Here is a 20,623-nt window from a genome sequence, read left to right as displayed (position 1 = left end):
CAAGTGCTAGGTGAGCTGCAAATCAAGAGTCAAAAAGCACAAGAGCTATCGTGTGGTACGACAGACCCGGAATAGCAAGGAGGTTCTGTAGACATAGATCCGATCTGGTTTTGTTTGGGTTTTTTAGCCTGTTTTGACATGCCAGAGCTGGGTTCATTTTGAGTAGATTTCTATAAAACCCTTTGGTAATGTCATTTTGACTTCACTGTGATCTCTGCACAGCTCCTGTATGGAAGCCCATTAAATGGAAAGAAGTTCAGTAATCCATCCTCAAACTAGCAAAAGCACAATTTAAGTGTTTCACCTCAGGATGTTAAAAGAGGGGCTCCTACCAAGTATCAATGAAAGTGAGCTCTGCAAGATGCAAACATACTGCCTGAAACGCAATACACATGAGCAAGATAGTGCTTTGGCCCCCAAATGCCTGTATATGATTTGACAATCACCACAATCCATTTTGACAAAAAAGCAGTGGAGCTGAATGGAATTAAGCTTCTGTACAATCAGAAGCAAGTGAAAAATCATAAAGAATTATATAGTTTTTGGCCCCAACTGAAGCCAGTTTTACAGCTCTTCCAAACCTCTCCTGAGCAGCACATCCAGCATCCAAAGGCCCCACTTAACAATGCAACACACACAAAAAATTCTAGAAAAGCAGGAGACAGCAACAAGTTTAGGTGGTGAATATAATAGTCACCCCAGATGCAGCAGGACAGGACCTGCTATCAGTGCTCAGAAAACCTTCCACAGACCACACAAAAGGAAGAGCTAAAATCTAGCAAAGCATTCTTTAGGAAAGCATAAAGGAAGCATTCAGATCCTCCAGTAAACACATACACACATTACTTCCCATGGCTTTATGATAAACACAGCCTGATTATAGGACTTTGGCAACGAGTAGTGCCTTGCAACAGCATTCTCTACTGAGGTGGTTTTCATACTAAGTGAATTCTTCCCAGTGCCCACAAAAGAATGGCTAGGAAGGGCTTGCCTGACACTACAGCAGTATTTAATGCCATGTTGAAGACCACTAAATACTTTATCATGTGTAAAGCTATTATTTTTTAAATAGTTACTTTCTTCCCTAGAAAAATAATTTCTGAAATATAACTCATCTTAGAAGTGATTTCCTAACTACAGAAGTTTTACACAAAATGTTTCCTGTGTGGATCCCTTTGTGGCATGCTAGCTAGAGGGTATGGTCATGTCCTAAGCTTTCATCTGAAAGAGAGATGAAATCCAATTATTTTTTTTTTTCTTAAAGATAATGACAAGTAGGATTTGCACATGTTTAATCACTGGTTACAAGCATTTCTTTACAGAGGATAGTTGCCTGCTTTGGGTATCACAGTAACAAAAGACCCACACAACACTTTCCTCCAGACTGTAGTACAGAAATGATAAGGAGTGTTTACTACATGCTTTAGTGATAACAAATTCAATTTTAGTGTGGAAAAGCAAAGCATTTAAAGGTGAAATGACTTTTCCAAGATTGCACAGCAAATCACTAGCATAACCAGAATTAAGATCGAGAAGAAATTTTTCACTCCTAACCTTCTGGACCATGCCCTTTTGTGGTAAATTGTGTGACTGTACAGCTGCATAGCTCACTGGTAATGTAACAATCTTCATTTACATGCAGCATTATTGGCAGGAAAAGACTATGCATCTGCAGCTCATTTCACTGGACTTAGCAAATAAGCAAATAAAAATATGGTAACTTTGACTGCATTGGGAATGAAATTCTTAGACAATCAGTATTCATGAATTTTGAGAGCCTGATAGTATATTTTTAAGCAATTCCAACTAATGCTAACACTATTGCATAAGCTGTTCTGTCTGTAATTTACTAAAACTTATAATTATAGATAGAATAATTAACTAAGCAAAACTATCCAAAAAAACCCTTTCAGGAAAATATGAATCTAGCACCCTTTCTACTCTCAAGAAATTCTACTTCAATCATATTAGAATAGCTGGACAAAAGGATTCACATGCAGTAGAACACAGTATTTTGGTTACAAATGCAAATCTACCTAAGCTAGAGTAGCAATAACCATTTCTTACCCTCTAAAACACAGACTGAAGCACCATCCCAAATAAATGTCTTTCTAGATATCATAGCTAGAGCCACAGCTGAAGCAAGTCTTTAGCACCAACAGATAGATTTCCTCAGACTTTAACCAAGGATCTAGCTCATGACATTTAGCAAGTAATTTGCTCAGTGATACAATGCATTTTAAAATCCAGACTGCATATCTGAAACTGACTTCTGACACACTATAATTGCAAGACTCTCTATAGTTTCTGTGTTCCTCTCAAACACTAAAAATGTCAGACAAATGGAGAGTGAATGCTATGGTTATGAATAGAAATCTGAAAGAAAAAGGCATATAATCGGTAGCCTTAATGATGACAACCACATCCTTTGGGAATCAAAACCAGAGCTCCTATACATACCCTTGTCACTTTTCCAACCACGAATCTGAGGCTGTGGTTTAAACAGCAATGTTCCCTAGAGGATACTTATGTGAAACAGAGATCGCTAGCATCCTATAGGGAAAATAAAATAGTGCATTAACTCTCCTTGGTAATCACACACAGGCTGATGCAGCAAATAGATGCTGCTCAATCATTTACTTCATAGTCTAAAGGGTAGTTGGGATTGCCAGAATAATGCAAAACTCTTGGCATTATATTGCCTCTTTGACAGCATGATATTGCCAATCAGGTCATAGCTGGGGGAAAAATAGCAGAAAGGCTTAATTTTGGAATTATGTGTATCAGAGCAGAAGGTCAATTGTCAGGGTAGAAGGGAAGTGTATGACTAGAAAGCATGGAGAAAGCAGCAAAGAACAGAGGGCTCATGCTCTAAACCCTGAACGAAGCAGAAAGAATGGTGAAGCAGAAGAAATAGAATGACCTCAAAGGTCATGCAGAGGATCTGCATTCACCATGGGTTCTGCCTATGCCCATTGCTGGTGACACAGGTTTGAGGTGCCAGGGAAAGGAGGAGAATGCCCGAATTCCATTAGTGCGACAGTATAAAGGCTCCCTATGGTTTCTAAGCAAGGGAGATGTTGAGATGAGCAGATCTGATGCTAATCTTCCTGAACACTGGGAACTTCTGAAAAAGAAGATCAGAGTGCTATAAATTTATTAACTACTGATTGTTCCTGCTTCCATTTGACACTCCAGACTGGTCAGAATCTGGACCTAATGGTGTTTGAATTGTCAGTCTCCAGTTATATCTTCTTTTCAATGTCCAAAAAGATATCATGAAAAAAGTAATCCTCAGAGTTTTTTCATTCACAAATGAACTCTCAAGACAAAGAAAAAATGACCCAATTATATAATGCCCAACGTATGACTTAAAATATGTGTTCACAGCCTACAGAACACTTCCAACCAGCTTTTCCCAATAGAGAAGGGAACAAATCTTCTGAAATATGCAATGTCCAATTCAAAGAGTTCAAATAAGTATATAATACAACATTAACGTAACTACAAAATAAATGCATAATATACATATAATATATGTGTATGGGTGCGTGCATAAATGAACCAAGTAATCATTCCAGAATATTTCAGAATTTCTTTGTGATGGCTGGAATGCCTATTTAACATGCACTCAATGCTAGAATCAAATGTTTTTCCTCCACAGTCACACACAAAAATTCTGCTATTTGGAAAATACTGCTTTCATTTGTAGTAGAGGCAGTCTCCATTCAATGAAGTAACTCAATGGACCCTGAAACAGAGTCATCAGTTAAGGGATTTAGCAGCAGCTCTTTCAAACAAAACTAAACATGGGTGGATATAGAAAAAACACTCTGGGTTGAAATTTCTATTTGCTTATGAAATTCTTATTCTGCCCTCTGGATTTAATAAAAATCCACTATTAGCAGCGTAAGTTTCACATCTACTGACATGCATAGCAATGTTGCACTAATCACCCACTTTTCTAACTTGGAAATCAACTAAAAAAATCTACGGTCATTATTACATATTGTGTTATAGTTGCACATACTACCTCTATTCTGGTAAAATCTTACATTTATTAATATTATGATGAAAGTTGTGACCTCATTATACTACAAAATATAAAGGGCAAAAAATAGCAGGTGTCAGAATTTTCACAACACTGTACATCAATTCCCTCACATTCCTTAAATCATGACTGAGAACATCATTACTTGAATCCTGGGAGGAAAACTGTTTCTAGTTTCACAACAAAATGCCTTCCTGAATGTCACTGTAATACCATGCACAGCTCTGCAGAAATGCTTGAATGAGGTCAGGTGCTAAAGCTAGCAACATTGCACTGCATACAGATTCTTGTCTCTGCTGAAAAGCTGGAAAAATGTCCAATTTGTCCAATATTAGCCAAATATGACAGGAGTTTCTAATATGTTAAATATTCCCAGACATATTAAGTGAAAAATTCAGTCACTAAGGAGAACATCATAAATTACGTACCTGATACCACTTTATTGCAGTGATGAAGCCAACGATGTATGTAAAATGTAAAATTAATTGTATTTTAGCAGTAATAAAAATTTCTTCAGTTTGAGCTGTGCTGTATAAGCCTATAGAGTAAATCTAGTGTGCAACAGCTTAAGGTGGAGGCCATAAAAGAACCTCCTTCTTCAGAATATATTTTGAAAGCCATCAAGACTATAAATTAAAAGTAAAAATCTTTAAGAAAAAATAAAAAGCAACACAGCCCTTTTGACAGCCCTGCTGACTGTACCAGCTGAAGCTCTACCCACAAAATTAAAATAATAAACTTGTGTAAGACTTTCAAGATGCCACATATTTTCTTATCACTTAACATAATGTGGTATGGCACTGATACACTGAGAATACCTTAAGCTAGTAAGGAAAGAGTTATTGTTATTTCTTAAATTATGAGAACTTATAACAGCAGGTAACGTATGAGTGATAGAACTGCTTTTCCAACCTTTTAGCAGAAAGCAAAGATAAGGAATTCAGATGAGACAGCTGCATCTCAGCCACTGAAAAAGAAAGGGGCAAGAAACACCAGCATTTGATTCTGAGTAGGCCAAAATCTTTAACTGCATTGGCTAATATTTATTACCTAACAACTGCAAAAGCCAAGCAGTTCTTCAAAGTTTACTCTTCTGATCATACATCACAACAAGTTAAGCTGTGGTATGAAGTATAGCTTGATAGTATTACCCTGAGCTTTTCACTTTTCCTATTGATTTAGGGAATGAATTTGTCCAATATACTACATATATACACAGCACAGTCTATAAACTTTATGATAAATGCAAATGTTAAAGACATTAAAACCTCAGCTGCAGAGGCAGACATCCATTTTCATTCCTTTTTTTTTTCTACAGCTTTAAATGTGATTCAACAGCACACAATACAATAAGACAAATTTCAGCACTCACTAGGATCATTTCAAAGAGATGAATGACATCAATCAACAAAAACTGACTTGGATGCCACACAGTTTTGTGGGGGACACCTGTCAATAGGAAACATAGACTTTGTGGCAATACATGAGCAAGAAAACTCTGAGTATGGGTGAATATGTGGAAGTTTCATTTCCATTGAAATAAAATATTAAAATAGTAAGGGAGAAGCTGTAACTGGTATTGCACAAGTATCCTATTTGGAATGTATTCTACAAAGGTAGAACCTTGCAGTTACTCATAAATTTTTTGAAAGGCAACAGAAACATCAGCAAAATGACACTCAGGGTGGGTGGGAAGTAGAGAGACGCCCATTCATTACAGAGCAAGAAGCAGTATTACTCAGATTACTCAGAAGCTACAGCTTGGCATGTCAGGTCTTTTGTTGTCTTCAGCCAATATCCAGTTTCTTCTTGCCTAAAACTATACCATTGCAATCTTGACTTCTATGGTCTGGGCCATGTAAAGTTATAAACAAGATACTACTGTTGACTGTTTGGGGTTTTTTTTTTGCTGGTAGATACAATTTGTGATTCATGTTTCCACCTTTTACATAGAAAAAGGTAAACAGATAAAAACAATCAAATGTATCACATTATCTGAGCAGAATGGAATGTAGTATGTAGTATTATGCTGATTATTATATAGGCATATAGCAAGACAAGATTATTGACCCAAGAAGATAAGAATCGAGTAGAGAGTTAACAATATAATTTGAATATATGGTAACTTACTCAGGTGTTAGGACCAAATTGGAAGATCCAATCATGAAGTTCTCAGATTTGTTTTGTTTTCAAAATTATCAAGAATCTTCATCCTAAAGTCTGGCATTATTTTATGGCAACAATCCAAAATGTTACAGTTTAATTTCTGAGTACTGTACACATCTGGGATGATTGCTGGAACATATTGTCATGCTTTGGGGGGATGGGAGATAAAGAGGTTAGGTCTGAGGGATTTGATTTAAAGGCTAGTGAAAGGAATGAGGAGTAAACAGCAGATCAGGAATAATGATTTGTGTTTCTTTGCAATACTGCTTAAACTTTAAACTTATAAACTGCAATTTTAGTCATAATATTTCTGCTCCTGTTAGTAAAGTGTTAAATTGTAATTTAATGTTATAAACTGAAGTAAATCAGCTGACATAAAAAAATCTCTCTCAAAAAATAATACTACAGAAAATTAATCCTTCCAAATGAATTCCAGAAGAGTTTCAAGCTGCATAACATCATATGCTGCAATTTCTTTCTAGACATTTAACCATCTTCCCAATATGATTCAGATCCTAACATTCCTTTTATGTCAGAAAATACGCTTACAGGCTACTTTTCCCTGGGTTAAACTGCCGCTTTTGCATTTTGAAGTTAATTTCAAACCTTAGATTGATAAATGCCTCTGCACTAAGTCTGTAGAACGGCAACAACAAAGCCTACAATTAAAGCATGGTTATTTGGTCTCGAGCTGCAAGTAGAACAGCAAAACTCAGCATCTTTTTAACAAAATTTGAAAAAGTCACAAATGTAATCAAATAAACCTGAAACCTGTTCAGCATTCATCTTCTTGTCTATCCTTTGATGTTTTCACACAAAGATATAAAGCCTCATTTCTCAAAATCTTTTCCAGCACAATGATGTCACCCACTCCTCTTGTAGCTCTTGCACTGCATTAGCTGCTTTTTAAGCTTACACAGAGTTTTAGACACAAAGTTATACACACATGCCATACACACAAGATGTCACTTGTACTTTGTATCATTGCTATTATGAATTTGGTAGATAATTTACAAACAAATGCTATAAATCTAAATATTTGGAGAAACTGAAAATCTGTCTTGGACTTGTCTGGGACAAACACTTACACCAAAGGAATTACAAATGTAAATAGACATTTGCCAAATGAAAACTGAAATTTTATCAGCAAATAAATATTCCTGCACTCTTCTTTATCAAGCATACCAAATACATAATTTCATTACAGATTTTTTAAAACTAAACTTATGATTCTATTTAAACAGGTACTTTTTCTGGAAATGAGTTCACATTCCATATTCTAAATCCAATTAGTATATATGTCGTCTGCTCAACAACATTTTGCCCATTGTGAACACTAGAGTTCAGTAAGCTCTAGCTACATCCCTGACATACATTTTTTTTTCCTTTGAAACAGACCAGAAGCAGTGCAGAGATAGCTTGGTTCAGCTCTTAATGATATAGTAATTTTCCCAATAGTTTGTTTCTCAAAGATTACCAAATAGTAACAATCATCAGATGCAATCAGCTTGGGTCAAACTGATTTGATCCTACAGCCTCATGAACGATTCCATACCATGTTCCCAACCTCTTGACCCACATATCGGGATTTTTTTTTAAAACAACACAGATGATCTGTAGCTAGTATTAATAAAAAAATTCAGTCTTGCCCTTTCATTTTAATTTCTTCTCATTCAAACAGCTCTGCAAATGGAATATAACAGGCTTCTGGCTGCCTAATTGTGAAGAATAATACACAGAATATAAAAACTTGACGAAGATGAAATGCACAGTAAAGTTACCCTTCTGGGTCCATTAGACAACATTTTAAACTATTTTAGTCATAAAGAGGACTATTTGGCTGGAATGTTAATGATAGATGTTTTAATGGATTGGGACATTTACAATCACCTTAAAACTACAAAGACATCTTTAATTCAAAAGACTGGCAGGAGATACTAAAGAGTAGGCCATGTCTTTATATGTGAAAAACAGAAGGTAGTAGAAAGAAAAACTTACTATTGTTCCCCTTTTTTCTACAGGTTTCTACAGGTTTTGACTGGTTAATTAAAAGAAGTTTATCTATGCCCACAATTAATAAGCAATGATTTTTTAAATTTGCACCAGTACAAAATTCAATCAATACAAACATACCTACAGTGAACACTAAGGAGCCTTCCATTAAGTAGCTGGAAATGGGCCATATTAGCTTTAGCAGGTTACAAGGACTTCTCTGCATCATGTGCTGTCCAAGTTAGTGGTAGAATATGCTCTTCCTGTCCGTGGAAATAATTATGAAAGTTCTAGAACACTCTGTACGAGAAGTCCAAATTTATTCCTTTTCTAAATGAGTATTTCTAAACAGGAGCACTCCCTTTTCCTGCCCTACAGCTCTCCTACAAAGTTATTCTAGACTGACATCTCTAAAAGATTTTTATCTTTCACAACATCCAGATTTGGTCCCCGGCATTTTAGGTTTCACTTAACATGTCATTAAAGATAAGATGCCTCAGGGATTGGTAAGAATTGAAGAAATTTTTCACCCGTGTTACCAAAATACATCAAAGCCCAAAATCACAGGCAATAACATTAACAGTGTCTGAATTTGAGGTGGAATAGAAAAAAAAAAAAAAAGAAGAACAAACAACATAGGTCAGGAAAAGGTATGTTGTATAAATGGAGCTACATCAACATTCAGGAGCTGAGAATGTGGTCCAAACGTCTCATGGTATAATATGCCACAACCTCTCTACCTTTCACGTAGATACACCTACAGAAGAAATTAGTTTATCCACGTTACAATGTAATAACATCATAAGATATTTATAGAACATAAGACACTAATATGCGAGTCCATTCTCAACAGTCTGGCCAGACTGGCCATCAGGGAGCAAGAAGTGTAATTAAATGGCTCAGCTGGGGATACTGAAAGATTAGTGGTAAACCACTAACCTACAAGCTAGGATAGAGTACAGTAATGCCAGGGGCTCAATTCTGAAAGAAAAAGCTGGTAATTCCAAGTTAAATTATTTGAACTGAAATTTATCTCTACCATACCTGCAGTGACCAAATTTAGTTCTAGTGCTACTACGGTACCAATGCTGTACCCTCCGAAACATTCTTAGTGTCGCTCTAACACATTGAGGCAGAGTCACCACTGAACATCCCCATGGCACTGAAGTGGCTCTTGATATGACATCAGGATGGCAAGCGAAACCTGGAGGCTATTTAGAATGTTTCTAAGGAATGTATTAGTCTAGTAAATAAATGTAGTTTAGAAAACCTGTTTAGAGAGCTCTTATTTGGGGATCATCTAAAGTTGGGAATTCCCTCCATTACTATCTCCTTGCTGGAGGGACACAGGATGTCACTTACAAAGGGGAGAGATTTCACAACAGCTGGTACTTGAAAATGCCACCTCCAAAATGTCTTTTGAATCGCAATGGCAAACATATGCAAACACTTGAAATTCTTACATTTGTTACGTGCAGTAACTTAACAGTCACATAGCAATTTGCTTGCACATACTCAGATCAACTGCCGTTGGTAAAATAAAAGTGCTTAATGGTTGTCAGGTTCAAATATCAAAGAAACTTTAAAACAAAACTATATGTATTGAAAGATAACAAACAATTAAGTTCTTTATGTCAAAACAGGAAGCAATTACAAAGGATAAATTACTTACTATTACGTAACCAGTTGTTGCAGTCTTTTACTCATTATCTGTTGTAATGATGACTCCCTTTACATATATAGCAGCAAACTCAGGAACTCTAATGTGTTTTCAGCTTCTCACATAAGATAGTAATAATACAAGTTTCTACCTGGAATCAGCAGAAGTTTTCCCAAAGGAAATGCACCCAGTTTCTTCATAGTAGTAGTCAATCACTCACAAAAAAGGAGAAATTACTCTTAACAAAAAGAAAAGACAAATACTCTAAAGAAATGTAACCTATTAAATGCTGCAAAATCACAACGCTGCTGGAAAAGTCCTTTTATGTGCACAGCATATAAACACATGCTTAGGACATACACAGAGGGAGAAGATGAGCCATGAAGATTCAGACCTAGTTTAAAAAAATAGTGCAAGTCTCCATATTTCTATGGGAATTTTAAAGGACAATATTCCATATCTCTTTTTTAATACCAGTTGGCACAGATGGAAGCCAAGATGGCTGTAAGCCAGCTCTACCTCAGCAAGGGATTCCCTCTTGCAGGAGAAATCTCAGCTGCCAACTCAAAATAGCTTTGTAGATTCTTTTAGTGCAAAGGAGCCAGCACACAGTCCAGGATATGGCTTAATTATTCTTTTTTTCCTATTAAAGTCAATTTTATGGCAGTTAGTAACTATAGAAGACCCTTGCCAAAAACCAGGCTGTTAAAAGACTGAGTCCCATATTCAGCAATTTATCTGGAGCTTAATTTTCCACCACTCATTCAATATAAGCAGAAATGTTATCATTTAGCGTTTCATTCACAGTTTGCAGTGACCTGGCATAAATGTAGATAATGACATTATATGGTAGGAAAGGAATAAGCAAATTTAAAGATTCTATTTCTTTTGACAGACTTTCTCACTTTTTGTCCCCCTCATTCCTATTTGCTTTTCCTCTGGGCTTCCATGCCATTCTTTTTGTACTGAGTTTTGTATTCTATGCTTTTTCAGTGTCTCTCACATCAACAGGTGCCTATGAAGGTTAGAATGAATGAGTAAAATGGAATATGCAACATCCAAATAAATCCATTAAAAATCAGTTCATCCCCACTCCAGAAGAAAATGTGCCTAAACTGTTTTAAAGCATCAGAAGGTGATGTCTCCAGGGAAGACTTAAAGGAGTCTGATGACTTTTACAGGTAACAAAGAAAACACATTTCTCAGATATTAATGCTGTTTTGTATGTTCACTGTTTATACAGCAGCATAAACTTGTGAACAACAAAAGGATCCTCTTGCACACTGGGGATAAACAAAAATTTGGGGAAGCAAGAGAAAGAAATGAAAATCCTACACATTTTATTTTTCTAACACAGATGAACATACACAAGTTCTCCAGCAGAAGATCCCCGTTACCTTTAGTACAACTGGGATTTCTCCTTTAACCTTATCTGAGATATAAAGAACTTGACTTTATTATAAGGAATAAACAAGATGGAAATTAAACAAATAGAGCTTGTCTTGGATTGACCAAGTCTTAAATGTCATGGCAAAATTGAGGGAAAGCCCCTAAAAAATTTTTGGCAGTTAGTTTTACTGAGCCTTTGTTACTATCAAAGGACTACATTCAGATAAATACAGAAATCATAAAGCTGCGAGAAACAGAGTAACTGGGAGATAAGACATGTGAACTCTAGAGTGAAGCGGACTTAAAACCAACCAACAGTCAGTAATGCTGTCTGTGTTGCTCTTTCCCAGAAAATCTGTAATGTCATCTGTCAAAACTTTTAGATTATGCTTCAAATACATCACTCTGTATTACCAAACCTTAAAAGGGCATACCACGTGTTGCACAAAAACCAGAAGAACTGACTTCTAGATTCATTCCTCAAAGAATAAAACAGAGTAATCTAAAAATGCATATGCAGCAGACATAATCCATATTTTCTGGTTTTACAACCAGGTCAGCTGATCACAGTTCTTAGAAACCCCCACTGCAGCCTCATATTAACAGCAGTTGATAAAAACAGAGAGCTGACTTTTGAGTTTTACAATCGAACAGAAGGTATATGTGCTTATTCTGTTTTGTTCACAGCAAGTTTTGCTTGTTGCAACCACAAAGTGAGAAACACAACAGATTCAAATTAAAAAGAATGTAATATAATTTATAAGCAATTTTGCTTCATATTCAGTTCTCTCATGCCTTCTGCTAAGAAATAGGTTAAATAACCATATAACCAGTGTGCTCAGGCTGTGGGATGAAAGTTCAAATGATAACTAGCTCTCAGCAGGATTAAAATACAAAATGGATTAGGAATTTTATTTTTAATTATACTTTCCTACATGCAACTTTCCTGGAAAATTACCTGTCACAAATGAAAATGTTTCATTTGGGAAATATTATGATTTATTGCTTATGCTAAAAAAATTTCAAGAAAGCATCACAAATGTCACAACTCAGAAAAATCACACACAGAAATAAATCCACCCACTCAGTGGCAGGAATTAATTTGGATTTTCTTTCTAAATTCTTACTGCGTTAGCTAATGTTACTATTTGAAATCCCTTTGCAGTGCATTTGCTCATTGTCTTCTATGATTCAGTAGCCAGAACACCATGATTTATGTATTTGAGGACCAAACTTGAACTTGTGGATTTCAAAGCTCTGTTCCCATACAAATGTCGGTTGCAAAGAGCATAAGACAATTTTATATTTTCTGCAGTTATTTGTAGTTATACTATCACAGCAGAGAAATAAATATTATTACAAATAATTATAAATGTTTAAGCCTACATTCTGCCTGTAAAGATCATGATCTCTACAGCTGCTGTGATAGGCATATTAAACAACTTGCTCTATAACTTTTGGGGATATATGATACTGTTTGGTATGCTGTGACACCACATATTGAAAAAGAACCCTATCTGGTAAAATCCTTTTAATAAAAAATGCCTGTCCTCCAATGGATTTTCCAAACAAAACTTTGATCCTTCTGCAAAAAACAGGTTTTTCACTCTGGGAAACTTCAACTTACTTTAATAGGATTTCATCTGAGTTAGGAATGGGTTAAAAACCAAACAATGGCCTGGGAATTTATCCCACAGTGTAGTTTCTTTCATTAGAACCATATAATGAAAACCTCTGGATGGGTGTCTCATTTGCTGCTCCTACTAGAAGCTGCACAGCTCAGTCCCTTCCCCCTTCATATACACATTCAGATTTCTCTGCTCTGCCGATAAAAAATTAAAAGGCAAAACCTGAGGATTCATACAATTAGGGGTTGCAGCATGTAATGTCATGGGAGCAGAAATTTCTTTAATCAGAATTTCCTTTTATAACAGGAAAACTATTGAAACTATTTCTTATTTCTGATGCTTTATATCAACATGCCAAGCAGTGAGAAGGGCACAGCATGGGACTGTACACTTGCTATCTGTCTAAAGAAAGGGTATGTGCAAAAAAGGATGTGTTACAGTGATGTCTTGTTTGTGCCAAATACCTGTTTTACACTTGGCAATCCACCTTATATCTAAAACTGTTTGACTTCAGACCAACACTTGCCCATCCTTCAATAAAAGACATGTTTATACAGACAAACATTGTCCCAGGAAAACTGTTATCTGTACACAAATTTACAACAGTATATGTATATAAAGACAATATATGCATATATCTCAGAAGAGTAAAATTGAAAAGAAATTCTGCTTTTGCATATATTGTCTGTTCCCTGGCATAAGCAAATACCTTCAAGTCATCTACCCTTGAGACCCTGGAGATTCCAAATATAGCTTCATATGCATTGAGATGTATCTCACACATATAGGTCTGGTTTGAGTCTAGATACTAAGTCAAAAAAGGAAAACGGCAATTTTGTTAGAGGTTTTCAAGTAGTAAAGGCTAGAAGCTAAATCCAGGTGTGACTGGGGTTCAAACTGCAGGCCCCAGAGGTCAGGGAGTGTTTGATTTTAAGGCTCAATACATAGATACCCACATGGCATATGTAAGTAACATACTGCCTAACAGTATCTGTAGTATTGAACAGTTATCACAGTAGAGACAGTGATAACCAGTGAAGCTTGAAAGATTAGCTGTCTAACCAAAAAGCCTAGATGTCAGAAGATCAACAGTTCCTGCTTTTCTTAATATCTAGGAACCTATGCTTGTGTGGCCTAGCCAATAGCTGTGCTGTTTATTAATTATATCTTAGATCTCAAACAGGTTGCATGAAGAAAATGTTTAAATACAGCCCGCGAGTTAACCTGTGTGATTGAATACAGTATTAGACCAGTGCTGCTGCTGGTGAAGAGTGAAATTTGAAACTGACTTAAAGTCATAAAGAGTACATACCTTTCTCTTCTTCATCTGCAAATTGCAGATCCACTGATTAATATACAAGTGCAGTAGTATTGTATATGTGAAATACAACTTCCAGACATCATAAGAAAAAATTCCCAGGATAACCACGTTCAATTCCTCAAGCATTTTCTAAGAATGCAGAAATCACATTTTTGTTGATTGGTATTAATTTAGAAATTAACAAACAGTATGAAAGATCTGTGAACTTGTGACCAGAAAAGATGCCACATGCACATTCAACCCATACCACATTTAAGTATTAGATATATGCATAAATCTGTATATGCAACAGTAATTTCAGAGATTCCCTGTGCTCTCAGTCTCATTTTTAATTTGCCTTGTTCAAAATGAAATCATCAATCATGAGACCTGTAGCATATTTTATGGAATTATTTGATCTTTCCCATTAAAAATACAATTAAAGCATGTCACTCCTCTATACACATTGCATATGTACGCACAGGCATGATCTATTGGTACAATCACAACTTTCTGACTTTGGTGAAATTGCAAAGCTTCATTAGAAAGGAAGAGACAGAGAGCCCTGGCAGTTTTCAGATCTTTAGAGGGTCATTTATTGTTATAATAAATTTCATTTTTCCATCTGAAGGGTAGAGTCTAAACACTGTAATAGAGTAATATTGAGGTATTTATTTTACCTCATTTTTTCTTCAGCTGAAATGCTGGCAAGGGAGCATTTTTCAGCTTGGCAGGCAGCCAGCCATTTCTCAGTAAATAATGTGAACCCTGTCCTGCAGTGTAAAGCTGTACATCTTTTCAAAAATGTTCAGTCCCCTGCTAGAGTCCAAGGAATCTTTGCTTACAAAGTGTGTCTGCAGAAGCTTCTATAGCAAGCAACTTGGCAGAGATTTCTAAACTGTATAAAGTTCTTTCTCCCTCTGTCTCTTTTTCCCCACTGAAATGAGTTCATGTACTCCTCCTCCTTAAGATGCTTTTCCTCAACATACTGGAGATAGGAAAAAAAGAAATCTTCTTTTGTCTAGCTAAGGTGTCTCAGGCTTCTGTCTTCCACCCAAACACTGAAAAAATCTGCTTTGTAATGTCTAGTGCCAGATTCACTACTGTATCAAAGCAGACACGCAATACATGTAATTGCTCAGACAGCATCATTGGCAGGGCTCCATTATAACTATGTAAGCTTGAAGCACATATTGAGTGTACTATGCATTTCAAATTTAAAAATTTGGTTTAGTTGCCAGTAGCTGATGTTGTAAACAGACTCTTAAAAGGGTAACTTTTGGATATATATAATTCAAATCACTCAGGCTACCACCTGACAAAGGCAGGATCAGTGTTCTTAGACAAGAAACTGTAGAAGGTGCGAAGTCAGAGTGCCTTTCTTACTTAAAGTGAAGGGAGTGAATGCAAGTGAATGCATCCAGACAGGTGTATCTTAATTAACTGGACTGAAAAGGGAAACACCACATTATGAAGGGATTGTGACTAAAATTAAATCCATTGTAGGTTAAATGTAGAAACCAATACAATAAGTTTGCGTTTGTACACGTAGACAGTCAGAAAACAGAAGTAATGTGTGAGCACATGTGGGTAGTAGAAGGAACTTGATGATTGTTTTCCTTGTGTCAGCACAGTAACCTGCCTTTATGTGTAACACATCAAAGAGGAAACTTAACTTGTGGAAAGAGATAATGAGGCTTTTTTTACCTCTGTGTATCACCTGGCACCTCAAGCAAGGCAAAGATTTACAGCCACTGTTAAACACGTTCCCTGTAGCTGCCCAAACGGCATGTGTTCAGCAGCATCACTCCAGTATTGCCCCTCTGCACGTGCTCACTCACCCAACCTCACAGCACAGTTCAGGCTTTAAAAGCCATAACAAAGCCCAACTGTTTAGTGGAAGGATTGCATGCTTCCTCAGAAATGAACACAGAACAGATTAATTAATCAATGTTTGCAAAGCCCGTTGAAACAGAAAAGTGCTCTAGAAGCTACAAATTGTTACTGCTGAACGCTTCGGTGTTAGCACTGGAGTTACAATCAATTTCCCTTAATGTGTTCTGAGTAAGGGGATAGGAAACATGAGATTGCAGTTAGCAATTACCCCAGTTACCAAAGAACATGCAAAAAGTCACAGTTTTGATAGCTGTCTTTACATGGAAAGGCTAAACTTGGAGTCAAATAGACAACTTTCTATATTCTGAAGTTTAGACAGCTGTTCCTTTATGTACTTGTACCTTTTGTAGCTATAGTTGTTATTCTTTTTTTCCCTTTCCCTATGAGGTACAGTTGTTTGCCACCAGAAGACACGGCCTTGTGGGGTAGGAACATAACATTTCACTTACCATCCGCTGGCATTTTCAGTGGTTGGCACTGTTCATCCATGCTTTTATTTTCTCAGTAGTGTCAGCATTTGAGTGACATTCCAAACAGTTTCAGTTCTGCAGCTTCTGAGATTAATTTGCTTGTTTAGGTAAATATGTTACACTATCTAAATCTAGACTAGGTCTTGCAACGTTTGAAATAGCACATTCATTTTCATAATAGTTCCTGAGTCATGACTGGCACATAACCAAAATAAAACAACCCCCAGCTTTCGACAGTTTATAAAAAGTGGCAGCATTCCCACAAATCTGCTTTGTCTTTATAACAAAGCAACTTCTTTATGACTAAGGCTCTAAGGTATGTTTCTGATTAGTTTATTCAATCCTGAGGGTTGTTTCTTTTTTTCCACTGGGAACTTAACATATTCATGTGGAAGGAAAAAGAGGGTTTAAAATTCAAACTTTGCCTTTTCACTCACTGAGTTCCACTCTCATGGTTTTTGCTGGTCACTTCAGAGAATATCCTGCTGCAAGATCTGGAACTAAATCAGTAGCCCAGGTTTGCACTATTTGGATCTCTGGATTTGTTTTTACATTCACGCTAGTATTTAATTACTGATGCTATTAATGTAACTTGATATATCTTTATTTGGAAAAGGGCAGTTGGCAAGCACAATCTGATGTGTTGGATTGATTAAGGTTAATGGATCTCCTAAGACATTAGGGATTTTAAAAATTTGATTATTGCAGCTAATGCATATCGGTATTTTTAACTCTACTGAAAGCATCAGCCTAACAAATGGCATTTTGCTCAACTTTACATAAAGAAAAGATGTGGGAAGAAAGTTAAAGGGTAACTATATGTAACATGCACACACAATCTCTTGTTGGAAGTGACTTGAAAGCAGCCACTAAAACCAAAATTCTTAGTGCAAACACGTAGTGTGGGAATGGCAAGCGATGTTGTTACTGAGCTTACTGCGATGATGAACACCTGCTGCACATGGAACCCACACCAAAACAGTTTCTGAATAGTTTTCTTGGAGGTACCAGGCCCTAGTCTCATTGAACTCCTATAATTAGGCACTGCAATCTTTTTTTCATGAAGAAAACATAAAGCTTTTCAGGGATACAGTGCTCTTTATCGTGAACTCTGTGGAAAACTGTTCATTCTCCCTGTCTTTGGTCTCCTGAATGATAATTGCTTGCAGCTTTACCTCTGCACACACTGTTAATGCACTGCTTGACCAATTACAAAAATAGGCTTATTCTTTAAAAGACTTTCACACAGGATCTTTGATGATTTTAAGTTGTTTGCTATGATACTTGACAAAAAATACTGCCTAGATATTAAATCTCATTTTAAGCACTATAGACTGCCAAGTAAATGTCACTTAGAGTGAAGCAGAAGAAACTCCCATTACGATGGATGCCTATATTCAAATATGTTATTTACTAGTTCATTTGTTATAGATAAATAAATTCACAAAATACCAGTACTAAAAAAGTGCCACTTTTCCAAGTATGGCTATCCTAGACCTCACAGATGAAAGAATGATTCACAGGCAAGTTCAACAAATTACCCAAGGACACATACCAAGATAGTAGCAAGTAAAAATACAGAAGAAAACCCCTGAATTAATGGCATGTTGTTGGTCTGTTTGAATCTTGCCCTAATTGCATTCATGACATACACAATACTGATGATGCATGCATGCAGAATTTGTCATCTTTTTAATCTATGCAAATAAGTAATAAAAACTGTAATGAGCAAAGGGAAAGAATACCTATTTTAAAAAAAAGTAAGCAACTGCCTTTGCAGTAGTTGTTTTGCTTGTGAAATAAAAGACTTCCTAGAGAAACATTCTTTTGAGATTTAAGGTATAGTTTTTTATATTTAACAGCAGTGCTTATTACAGCAGTGGACTGGGCACCACTCACCTGCATGTGCTTTTGGATTCTGCCAAGATTTCTTGTACCACTAAACAAGTTATTTACATTTTCACTGTTTCTGACAGCAGTTGGTTGCCTGTGGATTGTTCTATTTCCAACCATCCTTTGACTTCTATATATGACGACGGCATGCGAAGTACTCAAGTGAAGAGCATCTTTATATGCATATATTTGGTACCTAGGACAATTGGTTTAAGTTGTTAGATGGAATTTCTATGCATTAATAAATTCAATAATAACAACATTCTTACAGTAGTAAGACAAAACCTTGTAGCAATGTGAGAAACAATATCTCACAAAATTATTATGATGAGCCTTGATTAGACTATATATGGGAATAACTTACGTTTGAGAATAGCTTAGTAAGATTAATGGAGGATTCACTATCTAATTTGTCATTCTAGTAATTATAACTATATAGAAACCATTCCTTAAAAATATCTTGCAATGACAAATTCTCCTGATTTATAGGCATTTCACATGCATACATGAGGGTGAACTTTCATCCATCTGAAGCCTCACCAAAAAAATCCAAATAATTCAATTTTGAGTATTTTTGAGACAATCTAAGCAGTGTTGAGATCCTTTAATGCAAAGATAAAGCCTTCCTAGTGTCTTAAAAAGTGTCTATTTGGAGTAACACATTGTACCACTTATAAGCCATTTTATAACAGCATATATTCCATTGGTATGAAATACAGGTGGCTGACTTTATTTCCAGAAATAGTATTTTTTTAATAATAAAAGGACCTATGATTAACTTATTTACAAGACTATCCAGCTACAGATAACATACATGACAATGAGAAAAGATAACCTTAAAATTTGTGCAATACTGTATCTCAAGTCCTGCAAATCTTATCTAGTCCATGCTTTGCTTTTAAATCCACAATTTAATGACAAAGCTCTGGTAAGAAATAAGAATCTGACAGTTTCAAAAAAACAACAAAAATTCATTTAGAACTTATGTTAACACATGCTACAAATGTACATTTTCTTCTTTCCACAGACCATATCTCAAGACTGTTTTGTTAACTTGAGGTTGTTGAAAAGAATTTGCCTCGTTTTCTTGACATGTCTTGATAAAAATATTATCCTGGAACCTGTTGGAATAAAGTTAGCTTCTCTTTCCCTGGGTTTTCTGTGGAGAATCATCTGATAAAAGCATCACCTGATTAAAAAGCATAATCAGGGAGGTCTGTGACAAGGAAATTATTAATGTAAAAAGAGAAGTAAAGCAGGAACTATGGCTCTGTTTTCTGGAAAGTTTACACGTGCACTGCAAATATCACCTGGGGTGGAGACAGGGACCAAAATAAGGGACTCTGCGCATAGGCTGTCCTCATGTTCATAGAAAACCCTTCAAATTAGGAACATGAAAGGCTAAAACTCAAACCCAATAAATAGTGAAAGACACTTTTGACTCTTTTAGAACAGCTTCTCCACAGGAGATGTTTAAAAAGTCTAAACACAGACAGATTGTAGCCCTGCTTTATGCCTGTTGAAGCAGGACGAGGTACATCTCTCTGCGCAATACCACCGCCGGCCTCCACCCCGTGTGGAGAAGCCCGGTTATTAAGTAGGAAGTACAAAAGTTTTAACAGGTCAGGTCTTTATCCCCACCAACCTGAGGAGGATTAGACCCCACACGCACTTCTTTTTCCCGCACCGACACCACCACCCCCTCACACACACCCTCGCTGCCCCACCTGGCACTCCTAATGGGGGGCTGCTTGGGGCGGTGCCGCAGCTCTCTCAGAGCACCCTCAACCCGGCTCCTCTTTCCTCACTTCTTCCTTCACCCCACAGCGGTGGAGGGGGCCTGCTGGAAGGCAGGGAGGGTGATGTGCGAGATAAAAAGCAGAGGGTGCGGAGAAGAGAGCGCTGAGGTGAGGGGCGCCAGCCCTGAGGGGGCGGCGATCCTGAGGGGAGTGGGGGAGGGGAGGCGAGGCGGGTAACAACCGCGGCCCCTGAGGGCGCGGAGGGCAAAGAGCTCCTGGAGAGGGTGGAACGGACTAAATCTTCCTCCCGGCTCCCCACCTCCTCGGCGGGGTTCTCGGGAGGGAGCCCCCCGGCAAGGGAGGCGGCAGCGCTTGGAGGAGGCGCCTCGCAACAGATGGTTAAAGCCGGCTGCTCGCCGCGGCCCGCATTGGCCGGCGG

This window comes from Calidris pugnax, unplaced genomic scaffold (assembly GCF_001431845.1).
Source record: "Calidris pugnax isolate Ruff unplaced genomic scaffold, ASM143184v1 scaffold118, whole genome shotgun sequence".
Lineage (NCBI taxonomy): Eukaryota > Metazoa > Chordata > Aves > Charadriiformes > Scolopacidae > Calidris > Calidris pugnax.
The sequence above is the reverse complement of the archived record's forward strand: the minus strand, read 5'-3'. Positions refer to the sequence as shown.